This window comes from Aotus nancymaae, unplaced genomic scaffold (assembly GCF_030222135.1).
Source record: "Aotus nancymaae isolate 86718 unplaced genomic scaffold, 86718_ANA_hifiasm-v0.15.2.pri h1tg000041l, whole genome shotgun sequence".
NCBI lineage: Eukaryota > Metazoa > Chordata > Mammalia > Primates > Aotidae > Aotus > Aotus nancymaae.
The window spans coordinates 16,873,486-16,895,765 of record NW_026988455.1 but is presented as its reverse complement, the minus strand read 5'-3'; the positions used below and the strand labels follow the sequence as shown (position 1 = coordinate 16,895,765).

The following is a 22,280-nucleotide window of genomic DNA, read 5'->3' as shown; positions in this document are numbered from 1 at the left end:
ATACCTATAAAAGGAAGGAGAGAAATTAAAATGTAGAAACAGATGTTACAATAAAATGCACAAGTTCTTCATAAAAGTTCTGAATCAAAATGTATTCTTACTGTATACTAGCAATTTGGCTAAAAGAAAAATTATTTGAAATTATTTCAGTCCCTGTTGTGTACCTAATTTCTTGCAGCATATGCTGTTCTTTTTTATTCTTTTACCAAAACCAAAAAAGGAATGGCAGGGAAACAGAAAGAAAAACTCTAACAGAGTAGATATATTTAAAATCATTTTTGTATTTTTAAATATCAGGAGGCAATCTTTTAACAACTACAAAACATCATTACTTGCCTGAATTTTCAAGTAAATCAAGCCCTTCCTTTGTATCCTAACTCCTCCTCACTTCCCTGCCAGCTTTAACTGCATCTCTACTAGACCCTTCTATTTCCTTTCCTTCTAGAATCTCATTCTAGGTTAATATCCCATGGATTTTCAGTTTCGCCTAACCTGAAAAAATCCTGCCTCCTGCAGCTTGTACAATCCAGTTTCTAGCTACTTTTACAGTAATGGAGACAACACCCCCTTGCATGCTCGTCCTCTAGTCAGAGGGCCTACTCAAAACACTGCTTCCTGAAAAGAACTTGACTCTAGGCCTCTGTGCCTTCTGGACTAACCCATGTGCTGGACCTGGAGTGCAACTGGCTCCTACCTCCCACCTCCAACTGCCAAATCCTATTCTTCCTCCATGTCCCAGTTTAAGTGCAACCACCTCCTGAAACCCTTCCCTGGTCCATGCTCCCTCCCCCACTGAACTATATGTGGTATACTTTCAGTGCAATAGGAGTAGAGAGAAATCAAAGATGCAAAGAATAGTTTGAATTTACTTTATGGAGAAGCTGGTATTTCCCTTGGACCTAGAAAAGTCAATGGGCACAGGGGATAAACCAGAGTATTTTCTGTCCTGTCGTTTTGAAAAATAACCTTCGATAAAGCTGTTGGCTATTTCTATGTAATGAGAAACAGTGATGTTAAAACTTCATTCTGAGGATGGCTGTGGCTGCTAACATACTGTATTTTGTTGACTGGGCATTTTTAAAAAAATTTAATTAAAAAAAAAAAACAAACCCTGAACACACACACAGAAGAAAAACCTGCATCAACTGAGACAAGGGTCGATTTAGTGGCTGGCTAAACTATCATATTTGGAGAAAAAGTTTAGCATTTTTAACATTATAGATATAATTATTTATTGTCCAAGTCTAATGGATTCCTAAATTTACTTCTAAAAGTCTGTATAATTTACGTGTAAAATACATTCTATAGAACAGTTCTCACTACTTTTGTTCCCAGTGGCAGAGAATGAGGCTGCCCTAGGGCCCTATCCACTCAAGCCTGTTAGCAGAACCAGTCATGAAAAGCAACGGCTGCCTTTCCAGCAGCTAATCACTGCTGCCTCTAAAATCAGTGTACTACATGGTATGCGTTTTAAGTGAAGAAACGTTTGTCACCCTGACTGACAATCCACTGGTTTTCTTTGGTGGATTCTTTTGCATACTCTCCATAGAGTCAATTCTAAAACTTTTCTTTTAATTTTCCAACTCCATGCTTGCTGACTCATTCTCAGCTGATGATATGGTCCCCTGCTTTGCTGAGATAATTTTGAATCTCTGTTCAATCATACCTCAAAGTATCTCTAGCTCTTCATAAGTATTACCTTCTCTTAATTCAGAGGGAACAATATCCCTTCTCACTAAAGCTTATTAAGCTTATTCCACCCCACTGAATCCCAACTTTTGGGGTTTTTAGAGAGCCAAATAAATAGCACATTTCTCTCTCATCCAGATTCTGAATGTAGTGAGACATAAGATGAAGATACGGCAAGGGCAGACAAAATATCACCATTATTTCTGATGAAGGCTGAACTGGAGAACATGGCTTACTGTGAGACCCAAAGCTACCTGGAAACTGAATCCCAAATTTAGGTTAATCCACATTGTCACAGGCAATGCTGGATCAATATAAGCTTCCAGAAGGGGAGGTGGCCTCCCTCAGGTAAGACTTAAGGCCTAGAGGAAGAGAAAAGAATGGCTCTCTGTGGTCCAAAAGCAAAAGGGAGATGAGCAGAGCACATTCAGTTTCTTCCCAGATTTATCAGACTAAGTCACTCCACCTCCCTTAGGATAAAAGCACGGGGATCAGGAGTGTTACACTGACTGAACTCCCCGAACAGGGAAGGAAACATCAGAGGTGGGGAAGAAGCGTTCTCTCAACACCATCCCCCTCCACTTACTTGAACCCTGTTCCACTTGACACTTTTCTCTTGACATTTTCTCCCCCTCAATGATTACACCCTATTCTGAATATTCAAACACCCCCAGGGTTGTGGGTTCAAGCCATCTTCTTTCTCAGCCTCCCAAGTAGATGGAACCATAGGTGCATGCCACCACACTCATCTAACTTCTTAAATTTCTGTAGAGACGAGGTCTCACCATGTTGCCCAGGCTGGTCTGGAACTCCTCAGTTCAGGCGATCTGCCCACCTCAGCCTCGAAAAGTGCTGGGATTACAGGTGTGGGCCACTGCACCCGGCCTTAGGGTTGCCATCTTTAAAAACAATCAACAACTTCATTTGGCCTACTTAAAATCATCTTTATTTTATTGAACTTTGGAGCTGAAGAATTCCTTAGGGCTCACTCAATCCAACTCTCTAATTTTACAAATGAAGACAGAGTCCCAGAGAGGCAAAGCAATTTGCTCAAGGTTACCCATTTCTTTTTGTTTGCCACAAACAGAGTATTTTCCACCTGCTGATGGTTTTCCTTGGAATTCTCATCCCCCAGGTCTCATGGCCATCTCCTTCATATTGTCTAAGTCATAAATGTCACCTCTAAGTCTCTCTTCCATAGCTTCCTTCAACCTTCTTTATCTACTTCAAGTTATGCAAATTAGTAACCAATTCTTATTGTAATAGCTTTAGGGGGCAAAGGAGAACTTTTAAGCCAGCCCCAGAAGATTCTGAAGAGCACTGTAACTTTTGCATGGTTTCCAACCTAAATTATGTATACGTCTATTAAGTTGTTGCTTATTTGACTATGTCCTACTTGTCTCAGATTCATGGATGACCTGAATCATCTTTCTCTCTGTAAGTACATAACGCTCACTGACGTCAATCAGGGTCACAGCCCCACATTTAGGGAAAAACTGAACTGCCTGTGGTTGCAAATGCAAGTATGTGGCCACCTTGCAAGGCCTCTCTCAGCAAATGGAAATCATATTTCTAAGCAGTCCATTGACTTCAGCACTTTTGGCTATTATTGTGCTCCAATTCAAAATGCCAGACTGTCTAACTGAAGCATTTTTCTGTTCTCTGTCATAAGCCATAACATATAAAAGTCCCCCCTCATAAAAACTGATCATTTTCCAGTGGCTAACCATTGCTGCCTCTAAAATAAGTGTGTTTTTTTTTTTTTTAAAAAAAAGTAAAATAAGTGTGCTATGCAGTATGTATTTTAAATGCTTAAATGATTGTCTCAGCAGCACCATTAAAGGTTTTGAAAGGATTAGCATACAGTAATATTTTTCTTAAGGGGGAAGAAGATCACATACTAAACAGAGCTATGGCACAAAGAAATTGCTCTGCCATTCTCAGCCATTCGAAGTGGAATGCACCCATTTACAAATGTGAGATATAGCCTCTGTAATGCCATCCCCAATCCCTCCAACAAAAACAATTTCATTCTCCTTTCAAGCTACAAAGTAATGTGTATCCTGAAGGCTCTTAACTTATCCTGGCTTGTTTTAGTTACCTCCATCCTCCAATGCTCTAAAATTTCCTTGCAACTCCTGAATTATTTTTGTGTTAATGACCAGGTTAAGTGGAGTACCCTGAACACAGTAGGTTCTTAATAAACATTTGTAGAATTGCTGTCTAAATGCATTTGTGATTTCAACCTCTAGTTACTTATGCAACAGGGATTCTAGCTTGCCTGTGTTCTATAGTCTACTGCTAAGTTATTGCTTAGCAAACGTCTCCCTCCAGACGTCTCATTTTTTTTCCTCAGGATACACCTGTGCCTCTTTTTATGCCACATCGTTTTACTTGTAACCAACTGGGGGAAAAGGAGAAATTTGTTTGCATATATGCTTATTCTACAACATAGAGCACACTGTGAGTAGTTACTAAATATTTAATTTCACCAATTACTTGATCAGAGAATGACAGCTTTCTCCTATTCCAGGTGTGTTCATTCTTTAGAATATGCCAATTGCTCTTAATAACAGCCAGTGTATTTGCTGAAATGCACTGTTTCTGGGCACAATTCCTCACACACTCAAATGCATATAGTCCTAAGAACATGGCTTACTACTGTGAAATTCAATAAAATAACTTCAGAATTAGAAGGAAACTTAAAAGTTCAAATATACTGTTTTGTGTTTAGATATGTCACACTGACATATTCTGCAACTTATTTCTTTCACTCAATGGTTTTAGAAATATAGACATGTTGATGTATATAAATCTGTTTCTTTTAGCTGCTTTTAATGTCCCCATAGGAATATTCTATAATTTATCCCTATGTTCCCCTATTGGTAGGTATTTATTTGAAAATTTTCACGACTACGAACGATGCTGCAATGAACTTCCTTACGCACATCTCCTAGTGCACTGGGTAGAACTCCTGGAAATTCCATTTTGCCTGATGTTAATATTGTCAAATCTACTTTCTTTTGGTTTGCTCTTTCCTGGTACATCTTTCCTATTCCTTTATTTTTAACTGCTCTGGACTGATTTTGCCTTGGCTGTCTTTTTAAAACAACATTTGGCTATTTTAAAAATATAATTACCGGCCGGGCACGGTGGCTCATGCCTGTAATCCCAGCACTTTGGGAGGCCGAGGCGGGTGGATCACGAGGTCAAGAGATCGAGACCATCCTGGTCAACATGGTGAAACCCCGTCTCTACTAAAAATACACAAAATTAGCTGGGCATGGTGGCGCGTGCCTGTAATCCCAGCTACTCAGGAGGCTGAGGCAGGAGAATTGCCTGAACCCAGGAGGCGGAGGTTGCGGTGAGCCGAGATCGCGCCATTGCACTCCAGCCTGAGTAACAAGAGCGAAACTCCGTCTCAAAAAAAAAAATAAATAAAAATATAATTATCATTTTTAATGACTGAAATGAATTTCTTTACATTTATCACAATTACAGTTGTAATAGCAACCATCTCAATCAACATATTTTGTTTTCTATCTTCCATGATTTTCTTTGTTTCTTAGCTTTACTTTTCTGCTTTTTATTGAATTTTTCTACATTCCTGTTTTCCCCTCCACTATTTCATGACTTACATAATCGATGCCTTTAATATGTCCACTTAAAGTCAATCTCAAATAACCTTCCAAACAATATGAGGACCTTAGAAAGTTTTATCAGCAGTCTTTCCTCTTCCTTACTCCACACCAGCTTCAGTATCATTGTTGCTATTATCTTAGTATCACATTGTTTTTTAAAACTCCATCCAACTTTTTAAAAGTCAGTATTTACTGTATTTACAAATACATTCACCAGCTTCCTTATTCATGATAATTTATATATTCTATTTCTTCCTTCTGGGTCCAATTTTGTTCTACTTGCTGCATGACAAATTAACTTTGTAGCGTCAAACAGTAACCACTGTACTATATTCTATAGGTCATGAATGTGGGTAACAGTCAGGTGGGCCACTCTTCTACATCTTATGAATCTATGTTACTCAATGGTACTCAGTTGGAGGATGGATTTGTCTGGAGGATCTGAAGACCAGAGTGGCTGCACAAAACTTCTTTAACACTGAGCTCTTGGAACGGTTGCACATCTTCTATAGTAGCTGGCAGCCTCTAGTGCAAGCATCCCAAAGAACCAGTTGAAAGCTGCATGGTCTTTTCTGACCTAGCTCAAAGTCAACATGGTTATTATTTCTACCATATTTTATTGCTTTCAAGTGAAAACTGATAAGGCCAGTCCAGATTCAAGGAGAGGGCATTAGACTCCTTTTGATAGGGGGAGTGGCAAGGTATATTGTAGAAAAGCATGGAAGATGGTAGATACTGTTACGGCCATTTTTGGAAAATACAGTCTGCCACAATTTCCTTTTCACTTAAGTTTATCTTTAGTAATTATTTCAGGAGGAGACCATGGATAACAAACTCTTTTAACATTTGTATGTTTGAAAAGGTCTGTATTATATCTTCATTACTGAATGATCACTTAACTAGGTGTAGACCTTTTGTTGATAGTTACTTTTTATTAACACTTTGAATATACTACTCCACTATAACCTGGCATATCTTTTTGCTGATAAGAAAGAAGTTTGTTATTAGAATGCATTTATATGTATCTGTTTTTTCTCCGTGGCACATTACATGCAAGTATGTGGTATTTGTGTGTGCGTGTGCGTGTGCATGAGAGAGTTGTGTGTCTATGTGTGTTGTTGTTGTTTTAAATACTTGAAGTGGAAGAGAGATTTCCTTATAGTTCAGTTGATCATATTGACCAGAAGCCCACAGACCATGATATACCACTTAATGGTCCAGATTCACATTTCCTTTGGCTGAAGAAGTTTTCATGGGGCTGGGTGCAGTAGCTCATGCTCGTAATCCCAGCACTTTGGGAGGCCAAGGCAGGAAGATCACTTGAGCCCAGGAGTTCGGGATAAGCCTAGTAATATAGGAAGACCTCTCTCTACAAATAATAAATAATTAGCCAGACATGGTGGTGTACATGCCTATAGTCCAGCAACTTACCAGGCTAAGGTGGGAGGATCTCTTGACCCTGAGAGGCCAAGACTACAGTGAGTCGTGATTACGTCACTGTATTCCAGCCTGGGCAACACAGTGAGATCCTTTCTAAAAAAAAAAAAAAAAAAAAATTTTCATGGGTACTATGTTCATTGTCTGAATGATGGGATCAATAGAAGCCCAAACCTCAGCATCATGCAATATACCCTTGTAACAAACCTGCACATATATCCCTGCATCTAAAATTAAAATTTCAGTTGGAAAAAAAAAAAGAAATTTTCATGTAGGATGGTCTTCATTGTATAACATTAGAGGCACCATAGCTATAGATTACCTTTTATTATCACAGAAGCCCAGAGAGATTATTAAAGATTGAGAGGTGAAGAATACGTGCAAAGAAAGAAGACCAAACATACAGAAAGCTGGATTATATCACTCAATCAACAAATATGTGGAATCCTCTTCCATTCTCTTTGTCTAGTAACTCTCTGGACTCCATCATGTCCTCAAGGAAAACTTTCCTGACCTTGCTGATTAAGTCAAATTCCCCTATTATTAGATTTCATAGCTGTGTGCTTCTTAGTAGCACAATAAACACAGTTTTAGTTTTACATTTATGTGTCTGCTTGATTAACAAAGATTATTCTGCCCTCCCCTTAAATGAAAGGAAGTACCACTTCTAGTAACAGTGGAGTCCCTTCTGGCAGACTAATCTTCCCACTGATAGTACTTATAAACTCTAGACAAAAAAAATTTCTGAAGGCCCATGAGAGTGGGCAAAAAACTGAAAAGAACTGTAAGGAGCCACCACGTGGAAGGGAATGGCACTGAACTTCCTGCTTTACAGTTTTTGACCGCAAAGAAAGCCCTAGTTAAGTGCCAGGCAAGGCAGTTAACCCAGTTATGCCAGAGGTTGCAAAATTTTTTTGTGAAATATTAGACCTTGGCAATGACATAGAGCAGTAGGATATAAATAACTCCCCCACAAGCTTAGTGTTCCAATAATGGAACACTACACATAAATGAGTTAAAACTCAGATTGAAACATGAAGTCTTACTGGCTGAAGAACAAGAGAACAGAGTTCAAGATCAACACAGCAGCTGAAGAGAAAAGAAGGAAAACTTTAGGAAAGGTGGTATCTACAAAGAAAGAGTCTCATATTCTGCATATAAACTCTGCCTAATTCCCTAATTGTCTCCTGAAGCATGCATATATGGGGAAGATCAAACAGTGTCCTTAAAGTAAAATTAACTCAACTAAACTGAGATTCTGATTGCTCTCCACAACAGTGAAGGCAAAGTTAGAAGTCTGAGTTCAGCCAAGTTAATTGTCTGTTAATACAAAACACCAATATTCTTCAGAAGAACATAACAGAATCCGAGTTTCTGCAAAGTATCAATTACAATGTCTAAGATAAAATATAAAACTACTAGACATAAAAGAAATAAGAAACATGACCCAAACTCAAAGAAAAAGCAATTAGTAGAAACCAACTTGAGTGGACCCAAATATCAGCATTAACAGACAAGGATTTTAAAGCAGATATTCATATTATAATTAAGCATAAATGCTGTAATACATGAACTAAAAGGAAAACTCAGCAAAGAAACAGGAATTACTTTTTTAAAAAGGAAAAGAATTCTAGAAGTGAAAAATACTGTATTTGAGATAAAAACTTCACTGGATGGTTTTAATGGAAGATTCATGATTATAGAAGATAGTAAACTAGAAAACAGCTGTATAGAAAGAACAGAAATGTAAAGAACAGAAAAATGTTGAAAAAGAATGAACAGAGCCCCAGGTCCTTTTGGGACACATAATTGGAGTCCAAGAAAGACAGGCAAAAGAGAATGTTGTCACAAAATATAAAAAACAATAAGCAGCGAGTACAACCAGCACCCAGATCTTGGTTTCTAAATATCATTTCCAACAAAAGGAAACAGGCCTCCTTGGAGACATCGCTGATTCTCAGGCTGGGCAGGGAAAATAAATACAAGATGGGTCTGAAGCATCATATGGTAAAGATCGTCATAAAGTAAAGAAGAAAACAAACAGACAAACAGAAGAACTGGAACAATTTGAGTAAGAAAATAAATAATGATAGTACTAGATTAGAACTCAAGAATAAAATGAGTATCTGTCTATTCTGATATAAACAAATAATTGAATAAGTAATCATTTGTTTACACTGAATAAATAAATTTGTTTAAATTGGTTGAATAAATAATCATGAAGGGCAAAACTACATCTTCCTTATGGAAGAATTCCAAAAAATCAATGTAGATATTACCTCTTCAAAGAAATAGAACTTAATTCCCTTCCCCTTGAATATAGGCCAAACTTAATTATTTGCTTCCAAGGAAAACAGAATAGAAAAGAAAAAATATTATGTTTACAGTAGAGAAATCTGGCAGATATAACTTGACCATGTCATCAAGTTTAATATCACCAGTGATAAGTCATATTGGTATTATTATCCTCTAGTATGATGCAATGAGAAGGGTACCTTACCTCTCTAGTATTCCTGAAACTTCAGTCTAAGCATGAGAAAACATCAGACAAACCCACAATGAGGGACATTCTAAAATATACCTAACGAGTACTCTTCAAAAGTGTGAAGACTATAAAAAACAAGTAAAATCTGACAAATTATTACAGAATGGAGGTGTCCAGAGGATATGATAAAATGCAATGTGGTATCCTAGATTGGATCCTAAAACAAACAAAAAGGATGTTAATGGGAAAACTAGATAAAAGCATTATGCCAGTGCTACATTTTTAGTTTAACAAATATACCATGATTATATGAACATCAGGAGAAGTTAGATGATGAGTTGGGAACTCCCTATACTACGTATGCAACTTTTTGGTAAATCTAAAAGTATTTCAAAAGAAACCATTTATTTAAAAATAGTTAAAATTTTCCAAATTTGGTAAAAGATACAAAGCCTCAAAAGTTTATCTAAGCGGGATAAACACAAAGGAAACCACACTTAAGCACATCATTACCAAACTACTGAAAACCAAAAATAAGAAAAATTCTTCAGCAGCCACTACAAAATGACACATTACACACAGAGGAACAATGACAGAGATGACAGGTGGCTTCTTACCAGAATGACCTGACTTCTCATTAGAAACAATGGAGGCCACAGAAGACAGTGAAATGATACCTTTTGCGTGCAGAAAGAATGGGCAGGGGACATATTTGCTTCAAATATATTAGTCTTGAAATCTTACTTATATTATTAATTTATTAGAAAGTCCTTATTTTTGTACTTAGCAAAATAGCAGCCCATTACTGGTTAATTTTCCAAAATTTTGAATGAGTAGAAGCTGAACTAATTTTTACTTTATTCAGAATTGGAATTTCCTATTTTTTAATTTATTATTCTATTTCAAAGCAAATATATTCTAAAACACAAATCATCCCTCCAAAATATCTACTGCCTTCCTCCTTCAGTAGGAATTTCCTTCAGTAGAAATTCTCAAGAATATTGGTTTGGAGAAACTGACATAGCATGGAACCAGTTTTCTCCTCAACTGTTTGGGCAGGTATTAAACTTTCCAGCCTCTCAACACTTTTCTTTCTGCTCACTTTCATATCTCCCTGATTTGCTAGAAATTATTCTCTAGTGCCCTTAAACAGTTAATAAACTTTTAAAGTTGACGTCATTTTTAAACAGCAGAAACTGGCCAATCTAATGACCACCATTATCTCTGGTAAAATTTTAATCTTTGAGTTTGGGATATGCCTTTAGTCATTTTAATTGGTTTCTTGCATTTCAACCTTAAGCTTTTCCCCTTTATTCATGCCTATTTATTTTTCTTTTACTTCAAGTAAAAATACAGTGTTAAAATAACACTGAGCTATATGTTTTAACTGTACAAGTACCAGTATATCCAGAGTTTAAATTCCCTCTGGAACTGTAACTCTAACTACCCCCCTCCCCACATAAATATATGCTACAATAGGGTCTTTCACTACAAAACTCATACCCATGAGGCAATGTCATTTATCACTGAGTAAATAATGCAAGATAGCATAATGAAAAGGGGATTTTGCTTTATTCCCTTAACTATAAATAAAAATATGTAGCACTTTGCAGGATTACCACATGTGGCATGATACTAACTTAAAGACCAATCTTTAAGCCAAACTGTAAATAAGATAAACTGTGCTCTCTGGTCTCAAGTTTTAAACAGTCTCTCTTTGCTTTAAATTTACTGCTTTCATGAAGCATATAAGAGTGACTGCATATAATTTGTGATCATGTAATGAAAGACTCTATTGTGATATGTATATTCCAAAAAAAAAAAAAAACCGCTGGAGTTAATGCTGTTGTGGGAATTATAAAAAGTGCCTGTGATGAAGATCAATGCAGTAAGGCTAAGTCAGAGTCTCAGTCAAAGACCTTTTCCTGAACAAAAAAAAGCAAATCACTGTCAGCTGTGGCTTGATTTATATATTATAACCAGTCAAGTGTGGGGGAGAGGTCTAAAATGTGAACACTGAAAACAAAAACTGATTTTACTCCATCAGTATATGACTACTCTAAATTGTGCTGAAACATGATGTGATGTGATGGACTTCGGCTTTCCTGATGGCAGTTTGTGTTGACTCTAGCTTTGCTGATCGCATCTTCGCACTCAGATGCCGTTCCTCTTTGGTGTCTACTGTGTTTATGCTCACATTATCAGCAGGCATTTGGGTTCCAAAAATAAGATTGGAAGTGATTTCACTCTACTTTCAAAGGTGAAAGAATTTATCCCTTTGATTGCTACTTGCTTGCAAAGTACAGCGTGCCACTTAAACTAAATTATAGCAGAATGGTCAGAAAAGGATTCCTGGGAGAACTCTTTACAGCTATACAGAAATGGAGATTTTGCTTTTCTACTCCATTTTTTAAGAGGTTATACCTGCCCACGGGGGCTGACAATCGAGGTACCGAAAAAGTTAACCCCATTTTACAAATGATGAAATGATGCTCAGAAAGCCTAAGTGCCTGAGCTTTCCAAGATGTAAACTCAAGCAGTTGAACTCCAGAGTGTTTTTAACCAAGATATCCACTGCCTCTGAAGAGGGAGACCTAAGCATCTAAGACCACCTTCCCCTTGACTTCCATATTTCATTTCAATAGAAGTAAAGGCTGGCAGACCGGCGCCACCTTAATCGACCTCCTATTGCAGGCATGGTATGGATGAATCTTTATGGAAGGCATTGTTTTTACTTAAACAGGATCAAACCCCTACCCCATGCCTACTCCATGGACCAAGGCCCTTTCACATGTAATTTCTAAAGCTGTAAACCCAAGACCCTTTCACCTGTAATATCTAGAGTTGTAAGCCTTTATAAAGGCAGAGATTTCCTTTGTTAGATGAGCTTGGCTATTAGGTAGCTATGCCGCCTTGCTTCCGGCCGAAATAAATCACCCCTTCCTTCCTAGTTCGGTGTCCAAGACATCTGTTTCTCACAGCCATTCCTGCTTTACCTCTATTGCACAGCAATCCAAGTAACCATGACATGCTACCTTGTATCAATGTCACATGGAAAATCAAACGGAGGTGCACCAACTACCATAGCAAAGGCTAGAGGAAACCCACGGGCTGGATTCGGGGTGGTGAAGGGACAGTAATTAGGTCAGAGAAGGGAGAGGTGGGCACAACAACAAACACACTGCATCTCTGACCAGTTCTTGTCTCATTCTAACACTCAAAGAGTTCAGTGAAAGGCAAGGGATAACAAACACAGGCGAGGATGTGAAGGGGAACCCTTGTTTACACTGTTGGTGAGAATGTAAATTAGTATAACCACTATGAAGAACAGTATGGAGGTTCCTCAAAAAACCACAAATAGAACCACCATATGTTCCATCAATCCCACTGCTAGGTATCTACTCAAAAGAAAGGAAATTAGCATATCAGATACTGCATCCCCATATTTACTGCAGCACTATTCACAATAGCCAAGATTTGGAATCAACCTAAGTGTCCATCAACAGACTAACAGATACAGAAAATGTGGTACATATACACAACAGAGTACTATTCAGCCATTAAAAAGAACGAGATCCTGTCATTTGCAACAATATGGATGGAAATGGAGGACATTAAGTGAAAAAAGACACAGAAAGACAAACTTCCATGTTCTCACTCATTTGTGGGAGCTAAAAATTAAAATAATTGAATTCATGCAGATACAGTACACTGGTAGTTACCAGAGGCTGGGAGGGAGACTGGGGATGATTAATGGATACAAAGATGTAGTTAGGGACAATAATGAGACTTAGTATTTGATAGCACAACAGGGTGACTACAATCAGCAATAATTTGTTTTACATTTCAGAATAACTGAGAGTAAAATTGGAAAGTTCATAACACAAGGAAATAATGAATGCTTAGGTGATGGATACCCCATTTTCCTGATGTGATTACTAGATATTGTAATACCTGTATCAAAATATCTCATGAAACCCATAAATATATATACCTACTATGTACCCAGAAAAATTAAAAATAAAAAAAGAGCTCAATGAAAATGAGAAGTCAATTGATTATTTCAATAGGTAGAAGTTTTGAAGTATTTTTCAAATTTTATAATGTTTAGAGCACTTAAAGCATTGTATTTGTATTTTTCATAACTTTGCTGAGTGTTTTCAAATATTAGATACAATTTAAACTAAATAATTTTATTTAGTTTAAATCCATTTTGTGCCATATTTTATTCTTAATCATGATTAAGGATTAAGTAAGCCCCACTCCATTTCTCCCTCCCTACCACTGCTTTGTTATTCAATAATATTCATTTCTACCAAGTGGGGACTAGAGGAAGAAGCTGAATAGCCCAGGTTGGACCCCATGGTCGCAATGTCAAAGCATTTCATTAATGCTCTCACTGGGACTCCCAAGTCCCTGCTCGCTTAACTTTGACCACACCTACCACGGCATCAAGACTAGCTCTCAAGCATGCCAGCTTGCATTTTCCCGTTTGAGTCAACTGAGATTTGCAGATTCCCATCCACGTTTCCCCTCCTAATGACTTTGTCTGCTGTGTGGGTAGTTATCTGGGTTCAATCCAACCCCTGTCCTCACTCCTGGGTTTACTCCCATGGCCTCTGTCCTCCACTCCATTCCCAGCCACGGAACACTGCCATCTCCTTCCTCCTTGACTGATTTTCCCATCTTCCAGGTGATAGAAGACTTCTGAGTTGCTCATGTTTTCCTGTTAGAAAGAACAATAACAAAATGTGCTTTCCCTTGCTGGGATCAATAGCTACCAGTCTAGTTTTTGCTTTTGTTTAGCTATCAAACTTTTCTGACCAGAAGCTTTTACTCTTTTTATTTTATGACTGCATATTTCTTAAACTGTTGAAATCTGGCATCTGACCACACCACTTCACTACAAGTTTACTTTCAGACGTTCACAATGACTTACTTCTTGCTAAGTCTAGCTTGACCGCAGGTCTCATTTTCCTTGACTATCTGTGGCATCTTATACAACTAACTTCCCACCACCTCTGATGATTCCTGGGACACTGTATTGTCTGCATCTCATTTTTTTTTTTTCAAAGTGAAAGCAAGTTTATTAAGAAAGTAAAGGAATAAAAGAATGCCTACTCCATAGACAGAGCAGCCTGCATCTCTTCTTACATGCCTGTCTCCAGAACACTGGGTGCCTCCCAAGGCTCAGCCATGGGTCCTCTTCTCTTTCTGAAGTCTTTCTCTTGCTCACATCTCAGGTACTCAACTAATCATTCTACAAAAAGGACTCAACTCCCTATCCAGCTCTGATCTCTACATCCCTGCCTCCTATCTCCAAAGCAATTCTTCTCCAACAATCTGCGGTGAAGTTATTTTTCCCCTTATACTTTCATAAAATATAATAAAAATAGATCACTAAAAAGAGAAAGACCCCAGAACTTAAAGTGTAATAAAGAAAAAAAAAAGAGAGAGAAGGAAAAAAACACAAAAATACAAGCCCCAAATTTGTATTCGATTCAACATAAACATAATCAGGGCAATCTATAGCATAGAAATAAAGAAAAGTGGCTGGGTGTGGTGGCTCATGCCTGTAATTCTAGTACTTTGGGAGGCTGAGGCTGGTAGATCACAAGGTCAGGAGATCCAGACCATCATGGCCAACATGGTGAAACCTCGTGTCTACTAAAATACAAAAAAATTGGCTGGGCATGGTGGTGTATGCCTATAGTCCCAGCTAGTCAAGAGGCTGAGACAGGGGAATCGCTTGAACCCGGGAGGCAGAGGTTGCAGTGAGCCAAGATTGCACCACTGCACGTCAGCTGATGACAGAGTGAGACTCTGTCTAAAAAAAAGAAATTGAATAATTAATATAAAAATTTCTACATGAGTACCTCTATTTCTGTACAAACCAATTACAGTCTGTGGGTAGGCACTGATTGGTGGGCTACTCATCAAGGAGCACAGCTCTAGAGGCCTTGAGGGCACCCCACTGGTCTGCTACCATCCCCTCAACACACACCAAGAGTTTTGCTTCACATTGACTCCTGTCTTCTTTGTAACTTGACCCAATCAATGATCAACTTTTAAATTCTACTGCTTTAAAATCTTTTATCCAACCCTTCTCTGCATTGACTGCAACAATTGTGACCCAGCAGCTAATACCACCCACTTGAACTATTACACAACCACCTTCCAAAGAAGTCTCCCTGTGTGGTCGTCAGTGCTATTTTTGAATACTTCCAGTTATTTCTACCCAGCCCCTCCTCACAAACATAGAAGGCTTCCTGAACCCCTGTAACTGGTTACTGACATGTGACTGCTCTAGTGCTGAGTTGTAAATGGAAGTATGCGTGTCCCTTCCAGGCCTAGCATTTAATCGCTGGTGCATAACCCTCTAGAGTGCTCTTCTCCCTCTCTTAAGGTAAACAAAATGTGACATGTTGGCTACTCTAGCAGCCTGGATCTTGGGATGGCTGTGATGAGCAGAGTCCGTGGTTCAGCTGTGATGGGACTGCATGACCAAGAAACACACCTTCTTTTTTTTTAGGCCACGAAGATTTTAGAGTTGTTTTTAATTACAGCTAACTTAATCTATTCTGACTGTTGGAAACAGGTTTATAAGGTTGGGAAAAATCCACACTGAGACAATGGATCACTCAGCAAGGCTGGTTTACTTCCTGCAGGAAGGGGGCAACTCATTGGCAGTCTTGCCACGAAAGCACACCTGAACGAAGGAGACAGGGACATTTATAACTTTCATAATCTGACACAATCACCCTACTGCGGTGTCCAGTTTCCATACCAAAACAGGACCTCACATTCTATGCTTGACCCGATTGGCTAAAAACCTGAAAATGTCCTGAACAGATAAGGGGAAAAGAAGGCAAGGAAGAAGAGGAACTAGTCAGGAGAAGGTCAGGAGGGTTTCCAAATAAGGAATGGCATGCACCAGGGTTTGCAGCTTGCCCAGTTCTGTTCAGACATGCCAGAGCAAGTCAAGGTAGCTGATTTAAGATGTAGCTGATTTAGAGAATATTTATACATGGGTATATGTTTATGCTTATAGTAGATAATGACCATAGAGTGAGATTGTAACTCCTTATAATGTAGTCTAAGATATAAACATCTCTCACATTGACTTACGTAATCTGTCCCAAGTCTCTCCTCTCTATACCACTAAGATTCTGAAGCACTAATTTGATGTCATGTCCCTGCTTTAAAAAAAAAAGTGGGGGAAAGGCCCTGAATGAATTCCATGGTTTAAAGAAAAAAATGCAAACTCTTTAGTATTTAGAACTCTCATCAACCTATTTTTTCAACCTTATCCTATCAGACCAACCTCCCATTACCAGAATTTGCCAGGCTCATTTCCAGCCACCAACCCACATCCACCACTCCCCGCTCCCCCACCCTTTGAGGTAACAATCAATTCTATCCCCTCTGCGAAACTTTCCGTGACAGCGCTGTAACAGCTGATGCTTACTGAGTTCTTAATAAGCGCCAGGCTTTATGCTAGGCACTTCCATTTAGTCTTCACAGTAACTCTGACATGGGTACTACTATTATTAAACTCACTTTACAAATAAGGAAACTAAAACACAGGGATGATCCAGCTTGCTTAAGGTTACACTGCTCATAATTGCTAAAGCCAGATATAAACCCAGCAGCCTTCTGAACCACTGCCCTCTACTGCTTCTAAGACATTCTCATCTCTCCTTTCTCTGAACTCCCATTATACTGTACTGAGGTTTCTGGCATGTGATCTTGTGTCCCACATGGCTAGTCACTTTCATGTGTGCAGGCCTTATTTACTAAGCTAGACTGTAAACTCCAGGGGTGCAGGGAACCACTTTACCATTCTTCCTATCACTCAATAAGAAAACGCTCCCAAAAGAATTACTTCTGTGATAAGCACAGTTCTATGCATTAATCATGTTTTTTATTTTCTGTATTTTATGATGTTTTGACATCTCAGAGCCTTGCTAATCCTGGAGAAATTGCTCCTCCCAGGGCTAGCTAATTCCAAGAGATGGCAAAGAACTTGCCTGTGTGCATGCCTTTCATAGGCAAACCAACCAATCCACAGTCCAGTCACCCGCAGCCACTTCCTTATCTAACTCTCACAGCCCAAGCAATATTGCCACTGCCTACATCACTCCACAGCCAGGCACTGCACAACCAGGGACCACCCCTAGAACCCTCGAAAATTATTCAAACTAGCTAATCCTTCATCTGCTTAAACTGCTTGTCTTGCCACTCCCATGGAAACCCAATAAAGGCTCCTGTCCATGCTTCCCCCAACTCTTTCTGCCTTCTGACTGAACCCAGTGCTTCCTCATATGGCCCTGTGTGGCATGATGCACCCCCTCCTTTTGGGAACTATAATAATAAACCCTTTTTTCAAAGGCAGCTTGTTTCTGTGTCTGTCATCTTGCCATACCTGATTAAAACAAATTTGAGGTACCTTTTAAAATAGGGCATCAACCTATCTAGATATCCTGGGCAATGCAAACTCCACCCCCAAGATGGAGAGGGCTCTTGTGGTTCTTTCCTGACTTCCTCAGTCTCCACTAGTGGTAGAAAGGAGGGTTTTCAGGGGGTAGAGGAACAGTCCATCCAATAGAACGGGTCTCATGAGCTTCATGCCTAGTGTAACAGGGATAGATGCCTAACTTGGCTTCCAGTTACATCTTAGTGGTTACTATTTAGCACTGGACTGGAAACTACAATTGTAAACACTCCAAATCTTCAAACTACCCTAATTTTTAACCAAATCGTTAAACTATCCTTTTCTATTTTTCCATAAGGATTAGCAGGAAAATCCTTAACCCCAAAGGGTCTGAAGACAACCACCAGGACAACAAGGAAAGTTGGAAGCTAAGCAAAGTGTGGCCACGCTGCAGCCAACCTTGGGAAACACAGAATTCCAGGAGATGGGTGGGTAGAGGCAGCTCTGAGAGAAGAGGAAGCCAACATGAGCCCTGCAAGCTGCCTTCAGGAAGACAGCAGGAAGAATCTGACCTGGATTTGAGAGACAGTTTCAGTCATGAGTGGTCCAGGAAGTTTCCTGGCATTCTCTCTCTTAGACTGATCAGTATGAATTCATGCTTAATAGATACTTTCTGAATAAATACTTCAATCATACAAAACTGAATGTAGTTTTATGATATTTATGGGGATTTAGTTACAGTTCACTTTGTCCTTCTCATTAATTTAAACTATTTTTCTCTTGTCCTTTTCTATATCTCCCTTGAGACAAATATACAGCTTTTCTCCTGTAGCACACATGATACAAAACTGTTCACAGTGCGCTGATGTTCTAGTGTTCCTATGGAATATCTACACACTTAGCAATGCTCCTCTGAAAACCATCAGAGAACTCCCACTACACACACACTCTTCCTGCCAGAGGCTCAGGAACAAGGCAGTGACATATTCAGACAGTGGAAGGCCAGGAGAATTCCAATCACCAAAAACTTCCTGAGGTGTTGTCCTGAGCATGCAACAGGAGCCCAGAATGCCTTAGAGAAACCAGGTGAACCACAGTCTTTCTCCTTTGGGAATCCAGTGAATTCAGAACTCCTCTATTCAGAAACCTTCGAGACGGCCCTTGACTTTTAGACACTTTTATTAACAACAAGTAGGAGCTGCATCAAACATCTATTGGGTGCTTGCTATGAGGCAGGTTAGGTACGTTAAGTACATTACTGCATTAAATCCTCACTACCCAATGAGGTAGGTACTATTATCTCCATCTGACAGATGAGTAAATTGAGGCCCAGAGAAGTTAAGATACTTTGCTGAGTTCACAAAGGTATAAGATGCCAGAGGTGACATTTAAATTCACCTGGTTTGGCTCCAGACCCTGATGTCTCAGCACTACACTCTACTGCCTGAGGCCTAGTCCAAGCCTAGATCAAAAATGGCCATTTAAAGCACAGAGCAGTATATTCCATCTTAAACCCATAAGCTGAACCAGGCAGGCAACAGTGAAACAGGCCAGGAACTCTCTATAGCCCCAAATGAATATGGATATCCAGCACAACCAGAGACTTCCCCCTCACTCTTAAACACACCACATCTTGTCACTTATTGGCAAGGCAAGTTATACTATATTGCAGGTCTTGTATTTTAAGGAGTGACTAAACTGTACACAGTATACCAAATGGAAGGTATATTTTAATCCTGATCTAATAAAACTTAGCTATATAAAATTCTATACTATCATACAGTACTTTACACATTTATACACTGTTGTTAAGGCTAAAATCATACATTAATGCTGATGCAATAATGTAACATTCCATATATGCTAAACAGGCAAAATAGAATCCAGAAACCATTCTTACCATCAGACACTGGACGAGATATTCTAGAAAGTGTAAGATGGTGGAAAGGTATATAAGAATGAAAAACTGGGCTGGGCGCAGTGGCTCATACCTGTAATTCCAGCACTTTGGGAGGCCAAGGCTGGAGAAGTGCTTGAGGCCAGGAATTTAAAACTAGCCTGGTCAATATAGCAAGAACCCAACTCTACAAAGGAAAAATTTTAAAATTAACAGGGTATGGTGGCATGTGCTTGTACTCCCAGCTATTCAGGAGGCTGAGGCAAAGGATCACTTGAGCCCAGGAGTTTGAGCCTGCACTCCAGCCCGGGCAGCAGAGCAAGACTCTATGTTTAAAAAAAAAAAAAAAAGAAGAAAGAAACATTAGGAAAATCTCCATGTTTTAGGCCTACTTATAACCCAACAAATTACCAGCCTTGTTGACATATTCCTTCACTCCAATTTCTCCCACTACCCAAAGGAAGAATAAGATTTCTCCAGACAAGCTCTGAATGACTGCGAGGGTTGTCACTGCCTCAGTATTCTCTTCAACAACTGAAAAACCTCTGTTCTTTCACCAAATTCTTACATGACACAGTTTCTACAACCTTCATAATCCTAGTCACATGCAAGTTCAGTCACTGTCCCCACTGCAGAATGGTGGGCCCAGGTTTTGAGTACCATGGTTGAAATAAGGTATGAGGAAAGCAGATACGAAAAGAAGGACCTTAATTCCATGAAATGCTTTGCACACTATGGGTCCAAGATAAGTACTATTAAACACCTGTATGGATCTCATTCAATTAATGTAGCCTTTAAAAATAAAACGAATCGATGATAGACTGGACAGGGAAAATGTGGCACACGTACACCATGGAATATTATGCAGCCATCAAAAACGATGAGTTTGCGTCCTTTGTAGGGACGTGGATGAACCTGGAAACCATCATTCTCAGCAAACTGACACAAGAACAGAAAATCAAACACCACATGTTCTCACTCATAGGCAGATGCTGAACAATGAGAACACATGGACACAGGGAGGGGAGCACTACACACTGGGGTCTGTTGGGGGAAAGAGGGGAGGGACAGCGAGGGGTGGGGAGTTAGGGAGAGATAGCATGGGGAGAAATGCCAGATACAGGTGAAGGGTAGGAAGGCAGCAAATCACACTGCCATGTGTGCACCTATGCAACAATCTTGCATGTTCTTCACATGTACCCCAAAACCTAAAATGCAATTAAAAAAAAAAAAACCAACTCAGGAAGTTACACACTGTTGGATACTTTAGGATATTCAGTTTCAACACTAATATCTAATACATTGCATAAGCAAAAATAATTATATGATATATGTATGTTTATTTGCTGCTATCATATTATGCATCATTTTATATTATATTTCCATTGTTTTGCTAATTTATGATATAACACTTAAAAGTTTCTCTGGTTATTTTTATTTTTCCTTAGATTTTATGGATGCTGTAATTAAAATATGTTAATTGAAATTTTAATACTAATGTTGGATTTTCATAGAATTTTCAATGAAGAAAATATACTAACTATAAAAAAAAAATAAAATAAAATAAAACAAATTGGTTTAATATTTAAAGATGAAGGTTGTATCAGACCACCTAGTGATTTTTGTCATGCTGGGATAAAAATTCACAAAACAATGTAAACTCTATTAGAACTAATATAATTTATTATTACTGTCCATAAATATTTATATACTGGAAACAGGATCTAGATTAATACAGTTGGGTTATAGGGTTCAGTAGGGTAAAAATGAAGAGATTGGAAAATACAGACAAAAATCAGCTTTTTCAGTAAGAGTTACTCCTCCAGAAACACTGAAAAATACTATTTTAAACAGAAGCTATTTTTGAAATTTAGTCCTTAAGTCATGTAAGATTTCCTTTTTCAATATCAAATGTTCTGCTTTGGAGAAAAAGTAGCTGCCCTAGCTCTTAGAAGAATCTATTTCACTAGCCCAAAGAAATTACAGCTACAGACTCCTCAAATCCATGATCAGAAAGGACTCTAAATCCAGTCCCCACTTCCTATAGGAATCCCCTCTAAGACACTCTATAGAATTATCCAGTGACTATTTGAAAAATCCAAGAGATAGTTAATATTGTTTTAAAAAACATATGTACAGCAGAACCACCAAATGACCATCAACTGATGAATGGATCAACAAAATGTAGTCCCTCCACACAGTGGAATATTATTCAACCAAAAAACAGAAATGAAGTACTGTTGTACTGACACATGCCACAACATGGATGAGCCTTGAGAACACTGTAAGACGCGCAAGATATGAAAGGCCACATACTGTATGATTACATTTACATGATTTACATTAAGGAATGACTAATGTCACTCCTGAAATGTCCAGAATAGGCAAATCCATAGGGAGAGAAAGTAGTTGCCAGGGAATGGGGTAAAGGGAGAATGAGGAGTCACTGCCAATCAGTACAGAGATTCCTTTAAGAATGATGGAAATATCCTAAAATTATACAGTGGTGATGGTTGCACAATTTTGTAAATATACTAAAAACCAATAAATCATATCCTTTTAAAGAGTGAACTTTATGGCATGTGAATTATATCTCAATAAAGCTGTTACTTTAAAATCACTCTCCTTCAAAATTTAGCACAGTGTTTCTCAAAGTATAGTCGGAGAACCAGAAGCCCAATAAACAACACTGGGGGT

At 38.6% G+C, this 22,280-nt stretch overlaps 1 protein-coding gene across 14 annotated transcripts in view; it reads right to left on the bottom strand.

Annotated features, from left to right (window-relative positions):
* AOPEP (aminopeptidase O (putative)) overlaps nucleotides 1-22,280 on the bottom strand; it is a 358,110-nt gene that overhangs the window by 322,233 nt on the left and 13,597 nt on the right. The window contains exon 1 of one of the 14 annotated variants that reach the window (XM_021677101.2): nucleotides 6,762-6,857. The exons of the other annotated variants lie outside the window; for them this stretch is intronic. The gene's annotated coding sequence lies outside the window, so the exon portion shown is untranslated. Of the gene's footprint in view, nucleotides 1-6,761; nucleotides 6,858-22,280 lie in introns of those variants that run through there. 14 annotated transcript variants of the gene reach the window in all.